The 22,816-nt window shown below is 42.3% G+C and overlaps 1 protein-coding gene across 2 annotated transcripts in view; it reads right to left on the reverse strand.

The window, feature by feature from the left end:
* Positions 1–20,585: 20,585 nt before the first annotated feature.
* The window catches only part of bckdhb (branched chain keto acid dehydrogenase E1 subunit beta), a 173,626-nt gene continuing 171,395 nt past the window's right edge, over positions 20,586–22,816 (reverse strand). The window contains exon 11 of one of the 2 annotated variants that reach the window (XM_055636077.1): positions 20,586–20,872. The gene's annotated coding sequence lies outside the window, so the exon portion shown is untranslated. Of the gene's footprint in view, positions 21,057–22,816 lie in introns of both variants that reach the window. The other variant, XM_055636076.1, reaches the window with a different exon arrangement.

Below are 22,816 nucleotides of genomic sequence, written 5' to 3' on the forward strand. Positions count from 1 at the left end.
CCACACAAGGCTGGAGCACAGATAAATACTGAAGAAGAGTCTCAACCTGAAACGTCACCTATTCACGTTCTCCAGAGATGTTGCCTGACCTGCTGCGTTGCTCCAGCACTTTGTGTCTATTTCATGTTCGGAAGTTATAAGAGCAGGATTAGGCCATTTGGCCTATCGGGTCTGCTCCACCATTCAATCATGGCTGATCTATCTTTCCCTCTCAACCCCATTCTCCTGCCTTCTCCCCGTAATCCTTGACACTCTTAAAAACTACCGGATGGCGCCAGCAATGGCTGCCTCGCCAACAGTCTGTCTGTCCCTTCCTTCTTTGTGTTTTAATAGTATGTGTTAATGTATGTTTTTAGTGTTCTGTAGCTTGTTTTATGTGAGGGGTGGGGGGTGTGGGGGGTTAGGGGGAAACTTTTTCTAATCTCTTACGTTGACGGAGATGCAATTTTTTTTTGTATCGTATCTCCATCCACACTGCGGCCTAACATCGAGCAGTTGACGGCCTTTGCTGGAGACCGACTTTTGAGAGTTCCTCCGCGGGTGCCTGCGGGCTTACCATCATGGAGCCCGCGATCCCTTTGCCAGGGATCGACCTTGGAGCTCCAACTGTGGGTACTTACGGACTTAACATCATGGAGCTCACGGTCTCTGGTCAGAGACGTACTTCGGGAACTCCAAGCCGCAGAAGCTTTGACCGCCCCGATGCGGGAGTTTTGATCGCCCCGACGCGGGAACTTCGACCGCCGGCTGCGGGAGCTTCGATCGCCCCGACTGCGGATGGTTCAACTGCCCCGACCGCAGGAAAATAAAGAAGAAGATTGGACTTTTCTACCTTCCATCACAGTGAGGAATGTGGGGAATCCGCTGCGGTGGATGTTTATGTTAACTTTTATGTAGTTGCTTTGTTTTTTTTTATGGCTGTATGGTAATTCGCATATCATTGTACCTTAATTAGTACACATGACAATAAAAGACCTTTGAAACCTTTGAATCAAAAATCTGTCAATCTGCACCTTAAAAATATCCAATGATTTGGCCTCCATAGCCGGCCGAAGCATTGAATTCTACAGATTCACCACTCTCTGAAGAAAATCCTCATCATCTCCTTTCTAAAGGCACGTCCTTTTATTATGAGGGTATGGCCCGATAAATCTTTGTGCTGATAAATACTGCAGGTCTGTGACGGGGAAAGGTGTGACAGGACGAAATCCCAGTTCAAACTGCCCTCAGTATATATTAAACAACCAGAGAAATGATTCCATTGTGTTAAGTAACTGACGACTGAGAACAACTGGCTCCGCCCAAACCATAATTAATTTTGCATTAGAAAGTCTGATCAAGTGTATCCAAGCACATAACAGGAAGCTGGGGAAGAAATTGCAGGTATCCTGGCAGAGATATTTGTATTATCTTAAACCCTGGGTATACAGGTCCACCACTGATTTTCTGACACTCTTGGTTCCAAAGAACCTTTCTACATTATCCGTTATGCTAGACCAACAGAGGTCAGGGCCTCCGAAAGGAGTCGAACGGTACCAGATCGGTCTGCATAAGCCACCCAGGGGCCGAGATACCGGCCCCGCAAAGTCGGCATCGGAAGTCTGCTATAGTAGACATTCCATATGCTAAGGGAAAATTCGACCCCTCAATCAGTTGTGGAAATTCCAATGAGATCGAGTTTGCCCGCCTCACCCGGCCTACATTTTTGGGGGGATTTCGAGGGAAATTTCAAGTGTGCTCTCGTAATTTTGTCCAGATTAAACAAGGTGCCGGACCACCAGTTGGCGGAAAATCAGTGGTGGACCTAATGTTGTGCCATCATTTAAGAAGGTCCACAAGGGCATATCAGGGATCTACAGGCATACCAGGGATCTACAGGCATCCGTGATGGATAAATTACTAGAGGAGTTTCAAAGGGAAAGGATCGACCAACATTTGGAAAGGCAAGGACTGATATTTGGGATAGTTAGCATGGTTTTGTATGTGGGAAACTATGTCTCATCAATTCAATAGCATTCTTTGAAGAGGTGACCAAGAAGATTGACGAAGGCAATACTGTAGATATTGCCAATGTGGACTTCAGCAAGGCCTTTGACAAGGTATGGCATGGTAGGCTGGTTTAGAAGGTGTGATCACACGGGTTCGAGAGTGAGCTAGCCAATGGAATACAACCGTGGCTTGGTGGAATGAGTCAGAAGGGTGCAGTAGAGGGTTGTTATTCAGGTTGGAGGCCTGTGATCACTGGTGAGTCAGTGGGATCGATACACTGATGTTTGTCTACTACATTTAGAATTTAGATGACAATGTTGTTAACATGCTTAGCAAGTTTATGGGTGGCTTCCAAATGTTGTGTCTCCCCTTTATCGAAAGAACTGCGTGATATTTCTAAATTATCTTTTGGCTGGAACTGTTCTGAAGAAGGGTTTCGGCCCGAAACGTTGCCTATTTCCTTCGCTCCATAGATGCTGCTGCACCTGCTGAGTTTCTCCAGCACTTTTGTCTACCTCCTGTTCTTTACTTAGTCTATTTTGAATTACGTTCTGGTTCTGCACTTTCTATATCACCTATAACTTTACAGACCTTAATAACATTCCTTCTCATTTAGCCCTTATAAAAAGAGGAGTGATATGAGTTTTCCTATTTTCCTTCAAAGTTCCCTCAACTGCCTTGTTTATGGACTGCTTCCAATTCTTGGATGCCTTTTTTGTATCTCGGGTACGAGTGTTAGCCTCAAGAGGTTGTCTGAACATAATAATACGCAGTTTAGAAATGAACATCTATGATTAAAAAAAAGACACAAATTGCTGGAGTAACTCAGCAAGTCAGGCCACATCTCTGGAGAACATGAACATGTGAGGTTCTCCATGTTCTTCAGAGATGCTGACTGACCCGCTGAGTTACTCCAGTACTTTCTGTCTATTTTTTTGTAAACCAGCATCTGCAGTCTATTGTTTCTACATCCATAATTAAATACTGGTTAGCATACAGAAAATAGCTAAATAAGCTTTGGATTTGCTGAGCGAAAACCTATGAAGGCCAAAGTGTTTTCCAAATAAAACCACAGCTATTTGGACACCATTTGTGAAAAGAACCACCTTATGTTTATCTAAATTAGATTCCATCTGCCTTTTCCCTTCCCACATTATTCTACAATTTATTTTGACAATAAGCTGTTTTCTCAAATTCAGCTGCTCCTAATTTAACATTGTCTGTACATTTAACCAGCTTTGAGATCTTGAATCCAAATTGTTAATTTAAATTAAAAACAGTGAGGGATCCGAGAGTATCACCATCAAAAATCTTGGTGCCTGACCAGAAACCTGAGTGGATGAACCACATCAATATTCTGAAACTGCCGGCTTGCATAACCAATTGGCAACTACATTGGACTTTCCAAATGGAAGTAAAACATTTTTTTCGGTCCATCTGAACATAAAAACAGGAATTTTCATAGAGTTATAGTCATACAGCGTGGAAACAGGCCCTTCAGCCCAACTTGCCCACACCGACCAGCATGTCCCATCCACACTAGTCCCACCTGCCTGCTTTTGGCCCATATCCCTCTAGACCTACCATATCCATGTACCTGCCTAAATGTGTCTTACATGTTGCAATAGAGAGGAGCTTGAACTCAAGCGATATGATAACTTCCTCAACTATCTCCTCCAGCAGCTAGTTCCATACACCCACTATTCCGTGTAAAATAGTCACCATGTTCAGGTTGCTTCAGGTGTGATAGAATTGGAGGGGCAAGAGCTGGAGGTGTTGCATTACTAGTCAGGGAAGATATTACAGCAGTGCTTTGGCAGGATAGATTGGAGGGCTCATCTAGGGAGGCTATTTGGGTGGAACTGAGAAGTGGGAAAGGGGTAGCAACACTTATAGGGGTGTATTATAGATCGCCAAATGGGGATCGAGAATTGGAAGAGCAAATATGTAAGGAGATAGCAGATATTAGTAGTAAGCACAAAGTAGTGATTGTGGGAGATTTCAACTTTCCACACATAGACTGGGAAACACATTCGGTAAATGGGCTGGAAGGTTTGGAGTTTGTAAAATGTGTGCAGGATAGTTTTTTGCAGCAATACATAGAGGTGCCTACTAGAGGAGAGGCAGTGCTGGACCTCCTGTTAGGAAATTAGACGGGACAGGTGGCGGAGGTATGCGTTGGGGAGCACTTCGGGTCCAGTGATCACAATACCATTAGTTTCAATATAATTATGGAGAGGGTCAGGACTGGATCTAGGGTTGAGATTTTTGATTGGAGAAAGGCTAACTTTGATGAGATGCGAAATGATTTAAAAGGAGTGAACTGGGACATTTTGTTTTATGGGAAAGATGTAGAAGAGAAATGGAGGACATTTAAAGGTGAAATTTTAAGAGTACAGAATCTTTATGTTTCTGTTCGGTTGAAAGGAAACAGTAAAAATTGGAAAGAGCCATGGTTTTCAAGGGAAATTGGACATCTTGTTCGGAAAAAGAGGGAAATCTACAATAATTATAGGCAGCATGAAGTAAATGAGGTGCTTGAGGAGTATAAGGAATGTAAAAAGAATCTTAAGAAAGAAATTAGAAAAGCTAAAAGAAGACATGAGGTTTATTTGGCAAGTAAGGTGAAAGTAAATCCAAAGGGTTTCTACAGCTATATTAATAGCAAAAGGATAACAAGGGATAAAATTGGTCCATTGGAGAGACAGAGTGGACAGCTATCTGCAGAGCCAAAAGAGATGGGGGAGATATTGAACAGTTTATTTTCTTCGGTATTCACCAAGGAGAATGATATTGAATTATGGGAGGTAAGGGAAACTAGTAGAGTAGCTATGGATACTATGAGTTTCAAAGTAAAAGAAGTACTGACACTTTTGAAAAATATAAAAGTGGATAAGTCTCCAGGTCCTGATAGGATATTCCCTAGGACATTGAGGGAAGTTAGTGTAGAAATAGCAGGGCCTATGACAGAAATATTTCAAATGTCATTAAAAACGGGAATAGTCCCCGAGGATTGGCGTACTGCGCATGTTGTTCCATTGTTTAAAAAGGGTTCTAAAAGTAAACCTAGCAATTATAGACCTGTTAGTTTGACTTCAGTGGTGGGCAAAGATACTTAGAGATAATATATATAAGCATCTGGATAAACAGGGTCTGATTAGGAACAGTCAACATGGATTTGTGCCTGGAAGGTCATGTTTGACTAATCTTCTTGAATTTTTTGAAGAGGTTACTAGGGAAATTGATGAGGGTAAAGCAGTGGATATTGTCTATATGGACTTTAGTAAGGCCTATGACAAGGTTCCTCATGGAAGGTTGGTTAAGAAGGTTCAACTGTTGGGTATAAATGCAGGAGTAGCAAGATGGATTCAACAGTGGCTGAATGGGAGAAGCCAGAGGGTAATGGTGAATGGCTGTTTGTCGGGATGGAGGCAGGTGACTAGTGGGGTGCCTCAGGGATCTCTGTTGGGTCCTTTGTTGTTTGTCATGTACATCAATGATCTGGATGAAGGTGTGGTAAATTGGATTAGTAAGTATGCAGATGATACCAAGATAGGGGGTGTTGTGGATAATGAAGAGGATTTCCAAAGTCTACAGAGTGATTTAGGCCATTTGGAAGAATGGGCTGAAAGATGGCAGATGGAGTTTAATGCTGATAAATGTGAGGTGCTACACCTTGGCAGGTCAAATCAAAATAGGACGTACATGGTAAATGGTAGGGAATTGAAGAAAACAGTTGAACAGAGGGATCTGGGAATAACCGTGCATAGTTCCTTGAAGGTGGAATCTCATATAGATAGGGTGGTAAATAAAGCTTTTGGTATGCTAGCCTTTATAAATCAGAGCATTGAGTATAGAAGCTGGGATGTAATGTTAAAATTGTACAAGGCATTGGTGAGACCAAATCTGGAGTATGGTGTACAATTTTGGTCGCCCAATTATAGGAAGGATGTCAACAAAATAGAGAGAGTACAGAGGAGATTTACTAGAATGTTGCCTGGGTTTCAACAACTGTTACAGAGAAAGGTTGAATAAGTTAGGTCTTTATTCTCTGCAGCACAGCAGGTTAAGGGGGGACTTGATAGAGGTCTTTAAAATGATGAGAGGGACAGACAGAGTTGATGTGGACAAGCTTTTCCCTTTGAGAATAGGGAAGATTCAAACAAGAGGACATGACTTCAGAATTAAGGGACAGAAGTTTAGGGGTGACATGAGGGGAAACTTCTTTACTCAGAGAGTGGTAGCGGTGTGGAATGAGCTTCCAGTGGAAGTGGTGGAGGCAGGTTCGTTGGTATCATTTAAAAATAAATTGGATAGGCATATGGATGAGAAGGGAATTGAGGGTTATGGTATGAGTGCAGGCAGGTGGGACTAAGGGAAAAAAGTTGTTCGGCACGGACTTGTAGGGCCGAGATGGCCTGTTTCCGTGCTGTAATTGTTATATGGTTATATGGTTATTCAGGTTCCCATTAAATCTCCCCCCCTTTCACCTTAAACCTATGTCCTCTTGTTCTCGATTCCCCTACTCTGAGTGTTTTTCTCTGTTATTCATGGAGTGATACAGTTTGGAAACAGGTCCTTCGGCTCTACTTGCCCACACCAGCCAACATGTCCCAGCTACACTAGCCTCACCTGCCAGCATTTGGTCCATATCCCTCCAATCCTATCCCATCCATGTACCTGTCCTCTCATGATTTTGTACACCTGTATAAGATCACCCCTCATCCTCCTGCGCTCCAAGGAATAAAGCCCTAGCCCGAACATCCTCTCCCTATAGTTCAGTCCCTCGATTCCTGGCAACATCCTGGTAAATCTTCCCTGCACTCTTTCAAGCTTGACACCATCTTTCCCATAACATGGTGATCATTGCTGAGGTGACCCGTTGTCTTGGCAAACACATTTCATTGTACCTTTGACCCTGTGTTAACCTACATATGACAAATAAAACTGAACTGAACTCAAAACTGAACATAATACTCTAATCTCACAAACATCTGATATAAGTGTAACATGACCTCCCACTTTCACAATCAGATTCTGTTTAAGTTCTTTGTAAGGACACGGAAGTGCTAACCTATTTTATATACCTAAGTCTCTAGAGAGGAGCTTGAACTCAAGCAATATGATAATAACTTCCTCATTTGCAGTCTTAGAGTTGGGAAAGCAAACAAGTTATTTTGCCAAAGATAGACACAAAGTGCTGGGTAGGCTCATCGGTGTCTGGAGAAGGTGTCATCTCAAGATACAATGTGATGAACTGTGGAACTGGTTAAATGATTAGGGTGGAGGAAGTGGGCAAGTAGGGAGGGGAAGGGAGTGTTAGTAGAAATTACTTAAAATTAGATAATTCAACGTTCATACTGCTGGGTTGTAAGCTACCCAAGCAAAATATGAGGTGCAGTTCCTCCAATTTGCGTGTTCATAAGTTCATAAGTTCTAGGAGCAGAATTAGGTCCTTTGGCCCATCAAGTCTACTCCACCATTCAATCATGGCTTTCCCTCTCAACCCCATTCTCCTGCCTTCTTCCCATAACCCCTGACGCCATGTGGCTGCCATTTTGTTGGTTATGTTGAACAGTCATGTAGCCAGCAGTGTTCTATGAAGATGGAGGCAATCAAAGACAAAAGCTCTTCACTAGATGCCTATTGTCTACATAAATTATACAGTCAATATTGCTTTTTATTGATAAACAATTGTTTTTTTGAAGGGTAAATATCTCAGATTATTTACTGAAATTAAAACAAAAATCTTCAGCATTTTTTTCCCTGTCTGCCACAGCAGATTTGCTGTTTCTTGACATGCCCAAAAGAACATTGACTCTGTGTAGTGATACTTGTACTGAACTGTACACAAAAATGAATTTCACTGTGACAAATAAAGCACTATACCATACCACATTATCCATATCTCTCCATTCCCTACATTTACAGATAAAACAATATTACAACCTTTTGTGGCATCTTCTCAATATCTCAGGGCAGCGCAGTGGCACATCTGGTAGAAATGTTGCCTCACACCTCTATACACCCGGGTTCGATCCTGACCTCGGGTGCTGTCTGTGTGGTGTTTGCACACAAAACCTTTGCAGAGAATGGGAGATCAATGCATAGAGAAAGCAAGATATATACAAAGAGGCTGAATCCAACTGACCTGGAATCAAAGATAGACACAAAAAGCTGGAGTAACTCAGTGGGACAGGCAGCATCCATGGGGGAGAGAAGGAATCAAAGCATATCTATGTGAATAACTTTGTTAGGCACTAAATGTATATTTTTTTCTTCCTTTCCAAGTTTCTGAAGTCAAAGGTTGATACCGTTCGATTTCATATTCACCATCCTATTCCAACCAACTGTTGTTCCGTGTGTGTGCCTTGTCCCTGCTCCAGTTTTATGCATCTGTCCTTAGCAACATCCTATGACAATACTCATAGAAATAGATAATCCCTTTGTCTGATAATTGCTGTTGCTGCCAGCTTCAGTGTGTATATTTCATAACATTTGATGCCTTAGGGTCATAGAGTCATAGAGTGATAGTGTGGAAACAGGCCCTTCGGCCCAACTCGCCCACACCAGCCAACAATGTCCCAGCTACCCTAGTCCCACTTGCCTGCGCATGGTCCATAACCCTCCAAACCTGTCTTATCCATATACCTGTACAACTTTCTTAAACAATGGGATAGTCCCAGCCTCAACTACCTCCTCTGGCTGCTTGTTCCATACACCCACTGCCCTCTGTGTGAAAAAGGTACCCCTCAGATTCCTATTAAATCTTTTCCCCTTCACCTTGAACCTATGTCCTCTGGTCCTCGATTCCCTACTCTGTGTAAAAGACTCTGCGCATCTACCCGATCTATTCCTCTCATGATTTTGCACACCTCTATAAGATCTCCCCTCATCCTTCTACGCTCAATGGAATAGAGACCCAGCCTACTCAACCTCTCCCTATAGCTCACACCCTCTAGTCCTGGCAACATCCTTGTTTTGAATTACAGGCCACTTACAGGAATTAAGAAATTAAAGAAGAAACGGGTGCACTTAGCACACTCCGCTCATTCAACGAATCAAAGGATTCCATTTCCCCATTGTCTGTTAATTTCTGTTTCCAATTTCCCCTGAAGCACAATACACATATGTGAATGATCGTTTGGAGTTATGATGCTAATTACATTTTTATGAGAAAGAAACAGTATGTACCTTTGGGCTTTGAAAGTCAGCAGCTGCCTTATGGAGGTTAACAGCTGCATGAGGGATGGAATTGGATGTAAAATACTCCATGATAAAATAATACAGCTCAGCTAATTGCAGCCCACACCACCCACCCAAGAATAATCATGCTAATTATATATTTTTTAATGTATGTTCCTTTCACCGATGAAACAGATAATAATAATAATAATAACCATCTTATTGACAGATCGCAACACGATGTACAAAAATTCAAAGAGCTATCGAGCATCGGAGGCTGAGGGGAGACCTGATAGAAGGCCTAGAGAAGATAAGACAGTCAAAACTTTTTTTTCCCCAATGCGGGAATGCCAAAGACTAGGGGACATAGGTTTAAGGTAAGAGGGGTAAAGATTAAAGGAGATGTGGGCTGAGGAAAAGTAAACGTAGTTTAATGCAGATGCATGTGAGGTATTGGATTTTGGAAAGTCAAACCAGGGCAGGACGTACACAGTGAATGGCAGGACCCTGGGGAGTATTGTAGAGCAGATGGATCTAGGAGTGCAGGTACATAGTTCCTTGAAGGTGGCATCACAAGTAAATGGGGTGGTCAAAAAGGCTTTCCATTCATTGGCCTTCATCAGTCGGGGTAACATTGGGACGTTGCGTTACAGTTATGTAAAACCTTGGTGAGGCCACATTTGGAGTATTGTGTTCAGTTATGGTCACCCTGCTATATGAAGGATGTTGTTAATCTGGAAAGAGTGCAGGGAAGATTTACAAGAATGTTGCCAGGACTTGAGGGCCAGAGCCAGAGTTGAGTGGTTGGGCAGGCAAAGACTTTATTCCTAGGAGCGCAGGGGTAATTGTATTGGGTTGTATAAGATCATTGGATAATGAAGAGGATTTCCAAAGTCTACAGAGTGATTTAGGCCATTTGGAAAAATGGGCTGAAAGATGGCAGATTGGAATTGGATAGGCATATGGATGAGAAGGGAATGGAGGGTTATGGTATGAGTGCAGGCAGGTGGGACTAAGGAAAAAAAAGTTGTTCGGCACGGACTTGTAGGGCCGAGATGGCCTGTTTCCGTGCTGTAATTGTTATATGGTTATATGGTTATATGAGGGGAATCAATAGGGTAAATGCAATCTTTTACCCAGAATAGAGGCAACAAGAAGCAGAGGACAAAAGTTTAAGGTGAGCGGGAAAGAAGATAATTGTTAATAGTGGCAACTTTTTCACCCAGGTGGGGAGTATATGAAATGAGCTGCCAAAGGAGGTAGTTGAGGAAGGTACTTTAACAACATTTAAAAGACATTCGGACAGGGACATGGGTAGGAAAAGTTTAGAGGGGATATGGGCCCAATACCGGCAGGTACTGTAGGACTAGTATGGATGGGTCATCTTGGTCAGCATGGACAAGTATGTATGCTGTATGACTATATGAAGAGTTTTACGAGTCTGATAATAGCGGTGAAGAATCTGTTCTTGAATCTGGTGCTACGTGCATTTAACCTTTTATATCTTCTGCGCTCTGACCCTCCCTTTCCCAGAGTCAATGGAATATCCTCGCAAAATATCGCAACATCCAGCAACTCCAACCCAGGATCTACTACTCCAAGCCCTTTTACCTCATGCCTACAGATCTCACGATGAACCCGGTGTGAATGTTAATATTGTTTGTATTGTTAAGAGCATGTGTCATCTTGAACAATATGAGGGAGAACCTGTGTGTAAGAAAGAACTGCAGATGCTGGATTAAATCGGAGGTAGACACAAAATGCTGGAGTAACTCAGCTGGTGAGGCAGCATTTATGGAGAGAAGGAATGGGTCGAGGCCTTTCTTCGGACTGAAGAAGGGTCTCGACCCGAAACGTCACCCATTCGTTCTCTCCATAGAATGCTGCCTGTCCCGCTGAGTTACTCCAGCATTTTGTGTCTATCTGAGGGAGAACCTGGCAGTATTGATCAAAAAAACAATTCCCCTATTTCACCACAATACAATGAGATAAAAACTCACTGGGCCCCATGAAGGATATAGTTGATCCATTGTTAATACGAGTTCCAATTTATGTGGAAGGAGACGAAACACCAGGAAGCAGGCTGGCTTGGCAGTCGATGCTTTTATTTTATCTTTAGAAATGCTCCAGTTATCCCTGGAGGGAGTTCTTGTGCTTTCATAAATTTATAACAGGTGTTTCTGACTTTCAATTTCCCCAGCAACCACCATGCCAACCTCAACTGGCCCTCCCACCACCTCGTCTCCCTCTAAAGATTCCAGTTTGAACCAAGGAGCTCCTTCCGTAGATAACGACAATTAATTACAAATTTAAAAACATAGACACCAATGTAAACTTGAGCTGACTGCACCTAATTATGATGATTAACTTTCTGCAGACAAAATACCAAGACATAAACACTGCTTATTTTGACACATATATCAAAGAGTACAGCACACAGCAATCAGTGGTGCAGCTGACCTGATCCATGCTGGGCACTTTGTACTATTCCCATGCATCAGCACTTGATCCAATCTTCCTCAGATCCCCAATAAAGCCTTTAGCCGAAAACTCTTCCACCGGGGAAGGTTTTTAGTTTAATTTAGTTAAGAGAACCAGAGTGGAAACAGGCCCTTCGGCCCACCGAGTCCGCACCGACCAACAATCCTTGCACATTAACACTATTCTACACACACTAGGGCCAATTTACTTTTATACCAAGCCAATTAGCCTACATACCTGCACATCTTTGGAGTGTGGGTGAAAACCAAAGATCTCGGAGAAAACCCACGCAGGTGACGGGGAGGATGTACAAACTCCGTATAGACAGCACCCGTGGTCAGGATCGAACCCGGGTCTCTGACGCTGCAAGGAAGGAACTCTACCGCTGCGCCACCATGCTGCCCCTAAAACAAGTAGAAGTCACAACTAAATGATATTGCTACTATGTACCCTAAATATGCTTCTCCTATTTTGTATCCATCTATCTAGGTTAATCAAATCTTGTTTGTAGGTTAATTCTCTTTGGTAAGTTGTAAAATTGTCCCTAGTATCGAGGATAGTGTTAGTGCACTGGTCAGCGTGGACTCGATGGGCAGAAGGGCCTGTTTGAACGCTGTATCGCTAAAGCCTAAATCTCAGCATCCTCTGTTCATTGAAATCAAACCAGCCTCTATGACCTTATCAGGTACACTCAATGATGCTTACAGATACAATGCAGGCAAATTGGTCTAGTGTAAATGGTAATCTTAGTCAGCATGGATGAATTGGCCTAAAGGGCTGTTTCCTGTGTTCATAAATTCATGTCATGGGAACAGAATAAGGCCACTCGGCCCATCGAGTCTACTCCCTCTAGTAAATCGTGGCTGATCTATCTTTCCCTCTCAACCCCATTCTCTTGCCTTCTCCCCATAACCCTTGACATCCCTGACATGAGAGCGGCATAGTGGTGCAGCGGTAGAGTTGCTGCCTGACGGTGCCGGAGACCTGGGGTTCGATCCTGACTACGGGCGTTGTCTGGGCGGAGTTTGTGGGATCTCCCTGTGACTGCAGGCGTTTTCTCCGGGTGCTCCGGTTTTCTTCCACATTCCAGACGTGCAGGTTTGTAGGTTAATTGGCTTCTTTAAATTGTCCCTGGAGCTAGGATATGGGTGATCGCTGGTCGGCACAGACTTCGTTGGGCCGAAGGGCCTGTTTCTGCACTGTATCTCTAAATTAAAAAATAAATCCTTACCAATCAAGAACCTGTCAATATCCACATTAAAAATAACTATTGACTTTGCCTCCACAGTCGTCTGTGTGACTCTCCAATTTACTGATGTGAGCTAAGTGTCCCATGTTTTGTTGCCACTTTGTCAAACTGTGCTGCCATCTCAGCTACCCTTGGGCCTGCACCGTTCCTCATACCATTGTGTGTGTCCTATCCTTATTATTCCCCCACAAACTGTCTCACCTCTTACTTAAACAGCACCAAAATATGGCAACTGTGCATTTGTGGGATGTGCAAGAGAATTTGACTGTACTGTGGATATGTGACAATAGCGACCCATTGGAGAACTATTATTGGAATTAAATTCAGAATCCATCACATCTGTCAAATAATCTTGTATGACTATTCTCCTCAGTGTCAACAACACCACCAATTTTCATGTCACTAGAAAGCAGACTGATGATACCTACTGCATTCATATCCCAATCACTTTATAACTAACAGTAAGGGCCCAAACACCAATTCCAGTGGTATACCACTGCTCACAGACTTCTAATTACAAAACTAACCCTCCATCCTTACCTTAGTTGCCAGCCAATTGTGGAAGCAATGGTCTTAGACCCCATAAGCTCAAACGTTTTAAACGGTCTCTCATTGGGGGCCTTGTCAAGGACCTTACATGTCCTTCACATCCAACGCAATACTTTCCTAAATCCACTTTGCCATTTAATACATAACTAAAAGTTTCATCTTGTATGTATATATGCATGTATGTATGTTCCCGAAATACAGCCAAAACAGTACAAGATAGCGCAACATTTTTAGGGGCGCCTTACTCACCATTCGCTTGGGGTGTGCAGCAGCAAGTTTTGTTCGATTTTACAAAGTATTTCCCTTTATAAATTTTAATTTACTGTATACTGGGCACTGCGCTCCCACGTGCCGGGCCCGTCAGCCGCGCCCGCGCAGTTGGGGGAGGTTTGCCGGGCTTGCCGCCATTTTCAGATCGCCATTTTGACTGGCGTCACAACAGGGATCTCTGGTAGCACAACAGGGACCCAACGGGTCCACGGGTCGGCTCGTATACTTATAAAATGCTTCAGGATTTTCCTTGATTTTCTTCACTTGTTCACATGACTTCTTTGTCTCCCAGTTTTTTCAGTTGAGTTTAGTTTATTGTCACGTGTACCGAGGTACAGTGAAAAGCTTTTTGTCGCATGCTAACTAGTCAGCAGAAAGACAATACATGATTATAATCGATCCATTTACAGTGTTTTGATACATGATACGGGAATAACGTTTAGTGCAAGGTAAAGCCAGCAAGACTGATCAAGGATAGTTCGAGGGTCATCAAAGAGGTAGATAGTACTTCTTAAACATCCCCTGATGCTAGTTATTCTCTTGAAGGGCTCCCCTGTTTTTAGTTCTTTACATGCTTCCATTTCCCCATTATCCAGTCCTCAATATCCCATGGCATCCAACGTTCCTTGGACTTTGTGTTTGTACCTTTCATCCTTATGGGAACATATATTGGGCCCAAACTCTCAATATTTCACTTTTGAATCACCTCCAATTGCCCTGCAAGTACCTGTCCCCAATCTAATTTTGCTTGACCCCATCTTACGGTATTCAAATCGACCCAGTACTAGTTCGCCACATACCGGCTCAAAAAAGATCTATTGCAAGCTATTAGCCCTAGAGTTGCTGCCTTACAGCTCCAGTGACCCGGGTTCGATCCTGACGACGGGTGCTGTCTGTGTGGCGTTTGCACGTTCTCCCTGTGACCGCGTGGATTTTCTCCATGATCTTCGATTTCCTCTCACACTCCAAAGACGTACAGGTTTGTAGGTTTTAATTGGCTTGGTATAAATGTAAATTGCCCCTAGTGTGTGTAGGATAGTGTTAATGTGCGGGGATCACTGGTCGGTGCAGACTCGCTGGGCCGAAAGGCCTGTTTCTGCGCTGTATCTCTAAACTAAAAAGGAAGCTCATTAAAATTACCCACCTCCCTCTAAATCTTTCACACATTGTTAATCTCAGTTAATGACGTGGAAGTTGAAATCCCCGACTACCATACTTTTTAACTCTTTCATCTTTTTGTGATCTGTCGACATATCCGCTCCTCTATCTTCCACTGATTGTTAGGAATCCTACCGATGATACCCAGCAAAGTGGAGACACAAGAACTGCAGATGCAGGAATCTTGAACAAAAACACAAAGTGTGGGAGGAACTCAATGGGTCACGCAGCATCTGCGGAGGGAATGGACAGACGATGTTTCGGGTCAGGACTGCACTTCAGACTGATCAGGTCTTTAAGAAAACACACACACACACACAAAGTGCTGGAATAACTCAGCGAGTTAGGCAGCATCTCTGGAGAATATGAATAGAGCGTTTTGGGTCGGGGCACTTCTTCAGACCGGTTGTGGTGGGGGGAGGGGGGAGATAGCTGGAAGAGAGGTGGGGGCAGGGCAAACTCTGACAAATGATAGGTGGCAAGTGATGAAGTCTTAATTCTGTCTCTGTTCTCAGACTTGATATACTTAACAAGCTCTTACCTGATTGGCACAATTGTCACACTGCTCAAGCAAAGGCCAGCATTGAGAAAATGCCAGATACCCAGCTTTCTGAAACCACACAACTCTCCAGAGCTCTCTGAAACCACTGCACTCTAGGATCATACTTTGTTTGAAATCCTAAAAAACAATACGAACATGATTGACTATTATGTGTCCTCTGAAATACTCCAGTAAGGCTTTTGTTTAAAGGCTAATTAGTGATGACAATAATGTTAGTCATGCCTGCCATGTTCGTTTTCGATAAGAAAATAATAAAAACCAGCTACTCTGGTAGCACAGCAAGAACGTTGCCACCATGAAAACCAACAACCAACTTCCAGAACAGCAGAATTATTTTTCATCACTCTCGTACAATACAGTTTAGCAGATTTGTACTTCATCACCTTAACCCCTTTCACCCTGTTGATTTTTACTGGTGCACACAACCAAACCTAGAGAGGATAATAGGAAGTAGTTCAGAAATTACAAGCAACATCATCTGTCCATTCCCTCCACAGAAGGCCGCGTGGTGATCCCAGTGTTGTCATGGATACGGGTAAATTTGCAAGGATGAAGTAGAAACATAGAAAATAGGTGCAGGAGCAGGCCATTCGGCCCTTCGAGCCAGCACCACCATTCAATATGATTAAGGCTGATCATCCTAAATCAGTATCCTGTTACTGCTTCCTCCCCATTTCCCTTGATTCCGTTAGCCGTAAGCGTCAAGTAGGTTTATTCCTTGTATTAGTTCAATCACCACCTTATGCAGACACAGTGTGCAAACTGTCTCCTTCAGGTCTTGGCCAGGTTGGACAGTGGTGATGCTAGCAAACCACTCGGTGAGGGACACTGAAGTCCCCACTCTTAAGGTATCTCCTCACATTCCATCTCTGGCATTTTAGAAACATAGAACATAGAAAATAGGTGCAGGAGTAGGACATTCGGCCCTTCGAGCCTGCACCACCATTCGATATGATTAAGGCTGATCATCCAACTCAGTATCCCATCCCTGCCTTCTCTCCATACCCCCTGATCCCTTTAGCCACAAGGGCCACATCTAACTCCCTCTTAAATATAGCCAATGAACTGGCCCCAACTACCTTCTGTGGCTGCTGCAAACCAAGATTTCGAAGAAGCATCTCTCTACTACCCTCTCTCTACGCACTAGTGGTGTGTATAGAATTTACCATATTGAAAGGACCATTTCCTTCACCATGCTTCTGGCAGTTCTTTGAAAAACTATTGAAATTAGTGCCATACCACAGGTTTTTCACCCTAGGCCCACAAATTCAAACTCTTTAAATACAGATTCAATGGAATTTTAGATCCCACTCTTTCAGGTAGTGTGTTCTACACTATAACAACAATCCATGGGAAGCATTTCCCTCAATTTCCCTGTATTTCAAATTATTTTAAGCCCATGATCTCTGGTTGCCAACTAATTATATCATAGCAACCCAATCTCTCTCACCTGTTTCATTGAAACTCCCGAGCATTTTAAATATCTTATTTTAACCATTCCATCTCTTGGGATCATAGAGCCATACAGCATGGAAGCAGATCTCCCAGCCCAACCATCCATTGCCGGCCAAGATGACACATCCAAGCTGGTCCCACCAGTCCGTGCCTGGTGCAGATCCTCTAAATCTTTCCTATCCTTGAATCTGCCCTAGTGTATTTTCAATGCTGTTATAGTACCTGCCTCAACCAATCTCAGCTTCCCTAAATACCCCAGAAAACTAAAATTTTAATTCCTTGTATCAGCTTGCTGAATCCGTGTACTCCCCTTGAGTCATTGCTGGAATCCTTAACGCTCCCAAACCAAGACCTGTGTTTGGTATTGGCTTGTTATTGTCCCGTCTACTCCATGTTTGCATACTATCCAGCTAGATCATACCGTTCATGAATACAACAGGCAGTGCAAATGAGAAAATAAATAGAGTGCAGGATGCAGTGTCACAACTACAAAGAAGATGCAGCTCTTGGTAAAATTTGAACAGACTGTAACATTGGTAAGCAAGGTTCATATTCTATAGATACAAGCAACTGCAGATACTCATTTACAAAAAAAAGACACAAAGTGCTGGAGTAACAGAGCAAATCAGGCAGCATCTGTGAAGAACATGGATGGGCGATATTTCGGGTCAGGATCATTCCTCAGATCCTCCTTCATATACTGTCCTTCGTGCAAATCAGTCTCGTCCCTGGCAGTGTTGTGCAACATTTTATTTTTGCTTGTAAATATTTTATTGCATTTCTATTTTCAGTGCTTTACAGAGATAAAAATGGTGAGAATCAAATATCATGACAGTTGTGGAGGCAGCACATTTACATGTAACTAACAAAGGAATCAGGCAAACTAGAAAGGACAAAGAGCAGAGTTCAGCTTCAACAGATATCTGACATCCGTGCAAAAATATATTGCGTTATTTTAGATCACCCTGCTACTTAAACAAATATCACCAAAATGTCAGGTTCTACACTATAACAACAATCCATGAGAAGCATTTCCTCAATTCCCTGTATTTCACATCTTTTCTAGTTTTAAGCCATGATCAAGGTTGCAACTAATTATTTATCATAGCAACCCAACTCTCTTCACCTTTTCATTGAAACTCCCGAGGAATTTTAAATATCATATTATTTTAAACCTAGTTTCCATATCTTGGGATCATAGAGCCATACAGCATGGAAGCCATCTCCCAGCGCAACCCATTCCAGTGCCGGCCAAGAGTGACACATCCAAGCTGGCGGCCTGATGTGCAGATCCTCTTAAAATCAATGATTCATATCCTTGCTTATCCTGCCCTGTGTATTTTCAATGCTGTTATAGTACCTGCCTCAACCAACCTCAGCTTCCCTAAATACCCCATAAAACTAAAATTTTAATTCCTTGCATCAGCTTGCTGAATCCGTGTACTCCCCTTGAGTCATTGCTGGAATCCTTAACGCTCCGAAACCAAGACCTGTGTTTGGTATTGGCTTGTTATTGTCCCGTCTACTCCATGTTTGCATACTATCCAGCTAGATCATACCGTTCATGAATACAACAGGTAGTGCAAATGAGAAAATAAATAGAGTGCAGGATGCAGTGTCACAACTACAGAGAAGATGCAGCTCTTGGTAAAATTTGAACAGACTGTAACATTGGTAAGCAAGGTTCATATTCTATAGATACAAGCAACTGCAGATACTCATTTACAAAAAAAAGACACAAAGTGCTGGAGTAACAGAGCAAATCAGGCAGCATCTGTGAAGAACATGGATGGGCGATATTTCGGGTCAGGATCATTCCTCAGATCCTCCTTCATATACTGTCCTTCGTGCAAATCAGTCTCGTCCCTGGCAGTGTTGTGCAACATTTTATTTTTGCTTGTAAATATTTTATTGCATTTCTATTTTCAGTGCTTTACAGAGATAAAAATGGTGAGAATCAAATATCATGACAGTTGTGGAGGCAGCACATTTACATGTAACTAACAAAGGAATCAGGCAAACTAGAAAGGACAAAGAGCAGAGTTCAACTTCAACAGATATCTGACATCCGTGCAAAAATATATTGCGTTATTTTAAATCACCCTGCTACTTAAACAAATATCACCAAAATGTCAGGCACATCTTGCAAAGGCAACAATCTTAGGAATGGAATTAGGTCTGATACAGAGTCTGAGACGCAATACCGTTTCCTTTCTTAGTATTGAACTAACTGGTCAATCTTAACTTTGGAATATTGCATGAAATAAAATTGTCAGTGAATCAGAGTGAAACTTACCTTGCAAAAATCCACTGCTTGTCGTTCAGTGATCGATGAAACAGCCGATGTTGATAATGGAACAACCATGCGCCGATGAGCAATAAATATACGTGAACAGCAATAATTCCTCACTGATCTCCTATTAGTTGAAGAATTTGAGACTAAATCTCTGGATCCTCTGCATCCAATTTACTTTTAGTGGGTTGTGATTCCTATGAACCATCGATCTGCTTGTTGATTACCGTGTGTTTAAATTGATTTAGTCACAGAATATACAAATGAAGAAGGCTTGCACAACCTTAGCTAGATTTAAAATATGGCAATGTATCAAAGCCTGGCAATATATTTAATGTACTAAAGTATATTTACAAAATGACAAGTTTAAACACTGTAATTGAATCAGGATATTGCATTTATTTTAATCTACTAAAGTGGCAGATAGCCATAAATCTTTTCATTTTGAATGTTAAGCACCCAAGCCAGATACTGGATGAATTCAGAGTATAGAAAACATAAACAGTACAGCACAAGAACGGGCCCTTTGGCCCATCATGCTGTGCCAAACATGATGCCGTTAAACTCATTTCCTCTGCCTGCATATGATCCATTTACCTCCATTCCCTGCATATTCATTAGCCAATCCAAAAGCCTCTTAAATGCCACTTAAATCTATCTCTGCCACCACCCCTGGCAATGCCTTCCAGTCACCCACCACTCTCTGTGTAAAAAGCCCCACATTTCTTTAAAATTTGCCCTTCACACCTTAGACCCATGCCATTCAGTCCTTGACATTTCTATCTTAGGAATAATGGACTAAAGTCTACTCTATTCATGCCTCTCATAATTTTATATACTTCCATCAGGCCTCCCTCAGCCTCCGACGCTCTGGAGAAAACAATCCAAGCATGGTCCACATTGGATCACTTGAGCCCCCTCAGCAATGTAACTTGTACAATATTGACTCAGCAAACTGATTTGCTGTCAACGAACTATACTGAAATTAATGAAACCCATTTCCATTCAAACACCTCTCAGCATCACCCTGAATCTGTGGTGAAAAAGATGATGATGACACACAGCATAATTTTATTTGGTTAAGGTTATTGAGGATTGGGAATTAATAAGAATTTGGTGCATATTTTAATTAAAGCACTTTAATTACAATGCCTTCTTTAATAGAATCTGCTCAACAGTATATATTTTATATTATATTGTATTGTATCGTCAACTTGTTAATCTCTAGTTTTACTTAATAACTTTACACTGCTCAATTATATGCTTGATAAATGTCATGAGACATTTATAAAATGGTTCCATATATACACAAATTAAATTGCTAAATGAACTGTACAACTGCACCTTCCTTCTCACGAGATTGAGACTTTAAAGAAATAAAATTATTGCGGAAACACCGTAAATACATATTTTTATTTTTGTACGCTAGAAAAGTCATTTTCACCGTGTTTACATTAGATGGACACGTTTAACATGAAGAACCATAACCAATTATGCAAAGTTACATATAGAGTACAACAGTCAGATATTCATTAGGAGATCAATACAAGGGAATTTTCTATCTTGAGACAAACCTGGATTCAATCATTTTTATTTGATCCCTTGAGGATCAAATAAAAGAGTACAGGCATAGTCCATTTTTCTTCCAGACTTTGAGGAAAGTTGCAGCTGGCAGCTGATCCTTTAGACAATGAGATAAAATGTGAATGTGAGATAATGATGATGACACACAGCATAATGTCACCCTTTAGCCTCTATAATGGAAAGTCATTCACATGATTTACAGGCATCTCAATATAAATCTTTAATTTAGTGTGTGTCAGGTGCTCAATGATCATCTCATTCCCATTTCATGCCGATGCCATCTACAAGGGAAAAATAATATTTTGAAAACATTTTAAAACACGGCTAATTCCATTGTTTTTCATGCAGGTGGATAGATGTCACAATATCAGCACGATAAACTACTAAAATGTCAAGACATTATGAAAAGAGTTCTGAATGAATGCAACTTTTAAGTCTCTTCATGTCATTCCCCTAACAGCCCTCATTAACCCATCAATCTGTTTACTTCATCCATATCTTATTCCCACGGAATCCCTGCCCTCACCCCATCGGAGATCGTTCCTGCCCAAGCCTCCCATACCACCTCTGGAACTTAAAAGTACCTTGTCTTTTCTCATTCTCAGTTCTGACAGAGGCTTTGACCTAAAACGTTACGTCTAGTTCTCTTCCCATAGTTGCTGCCTGACCAGCTGAGTCAGCGCTTCTTATTTCAGAATTTCATCGAGCCGTACGGTGGTGCTGCGCCAGAGACCTGGGTTCCCGACTACGGTTGCTGTCTGTACGGAGTTTGTATGTTTCCATGTGACCGAGTGGGTTTTCTCTAGGATATCTGGTGTTCTCCACACTCCAAAGACGTACAGGTTTGTAGGTTAATTGGGTTGTATAATAGTAAAAATTATCCCTAGTGTGTATAGGATAGTGTAAGTGTGCAGGAATCGTTGGACGGCCTGGACTCGGTGGGCCGAAAGGCCTGTTCTTGCACTGTATCTCTAACCTAAACTGGAAACTTTTGATGTTTAGACAATAGACAATAGGTGCAGGAGTAGGCCATTCAGCCCTTCGAGCCAACACTGCCATTCAATGTGATCATGGCTGATCATCCACAATCAGTACCCCGTTCCTGCCTTCTCCCCATAATCCCTGACTCTGCTATCTTTAAGAGCCCTATCTAGCTCCCTTTTGAAAGTATCTAGCGAACCGGCCTCCCCCACCCTCTGAGGCAGAGAATTCCACAGACTCACAACTCTCTGTGAGAAAAAGTGTTTCCTCGTCTAAATTCTAAATGACTTACCTCTTATTCTTAAACTGTGACCCCTGGTTCTGGACTCCCCCAACATTGGGAACATGTTTCCTGCCTCTAGCGTGTCCAAACCATGAGATACAGCGTGGAAACAGGCTCTTTGACCCACCGAGTCCCCGCCGACCAGCGATCCCCGCACATTAACATTTTCCTACACACACTAGGGTCAATTTAATTTTTTTTACCAAGCCAATTAACCTACAACCTGTACGTCTTTGGAGTGTGGGAGGAAACCGAAGATGTCGAAGAAACCCCAGGCAGGTCACGGGGAGAACGTACAAACTCGGTACAAACAAGCACCTGTAGTCAGGATCGAACGCAGGTTTCTGACATTGCAAGGCAGCAGCTCTACCGCTACACCACCATGCCGCCATCCAACGATTATTGATAATGTAGGGTAAAGACTCAGACTACGGATGAGAATATAAAGATGGGATTCAACTACGTGAATAGATGGAAGTATTGTTCAGTAATGGATGTATTGTTGAAGTATGGATTGAGCTATTTCAACAGCATCAATAGCCACTTAACCTGAGACATGCTCTGGGTGGGAGCAGCAGAATTCCTTCCCTGAAGAATATTAGTGAGCCATGTACGTTTTTTTTTTATGACAATCAAGTAGACATTCCATTCCGTCACAATTTTAACAGACATTTTTAAAAAAAGCAGGAATTTATAAATTCCATAACTGACATGGTGGAATTTGAATCCTTATCCCCAGATCAACAATCAGCCTCCTAGATACTAGTTCAGTGACTT

Source organism: Leucoraja erinacea, chromosome 5, assembly GCF_028641065.1.
Source record: "Leucoraja erinacea ecotype New England chromosome 5, Leri_hhj_1, whole genome shotgun sequence".
Classification (NCBI taxonomy): domain Eukaryota; kingdom Metazoa; phylum Chordata; class Chondrichthyes; order Rajiformes; family Rajidae; genus Leucoraja; species Leucoraja erinaceus.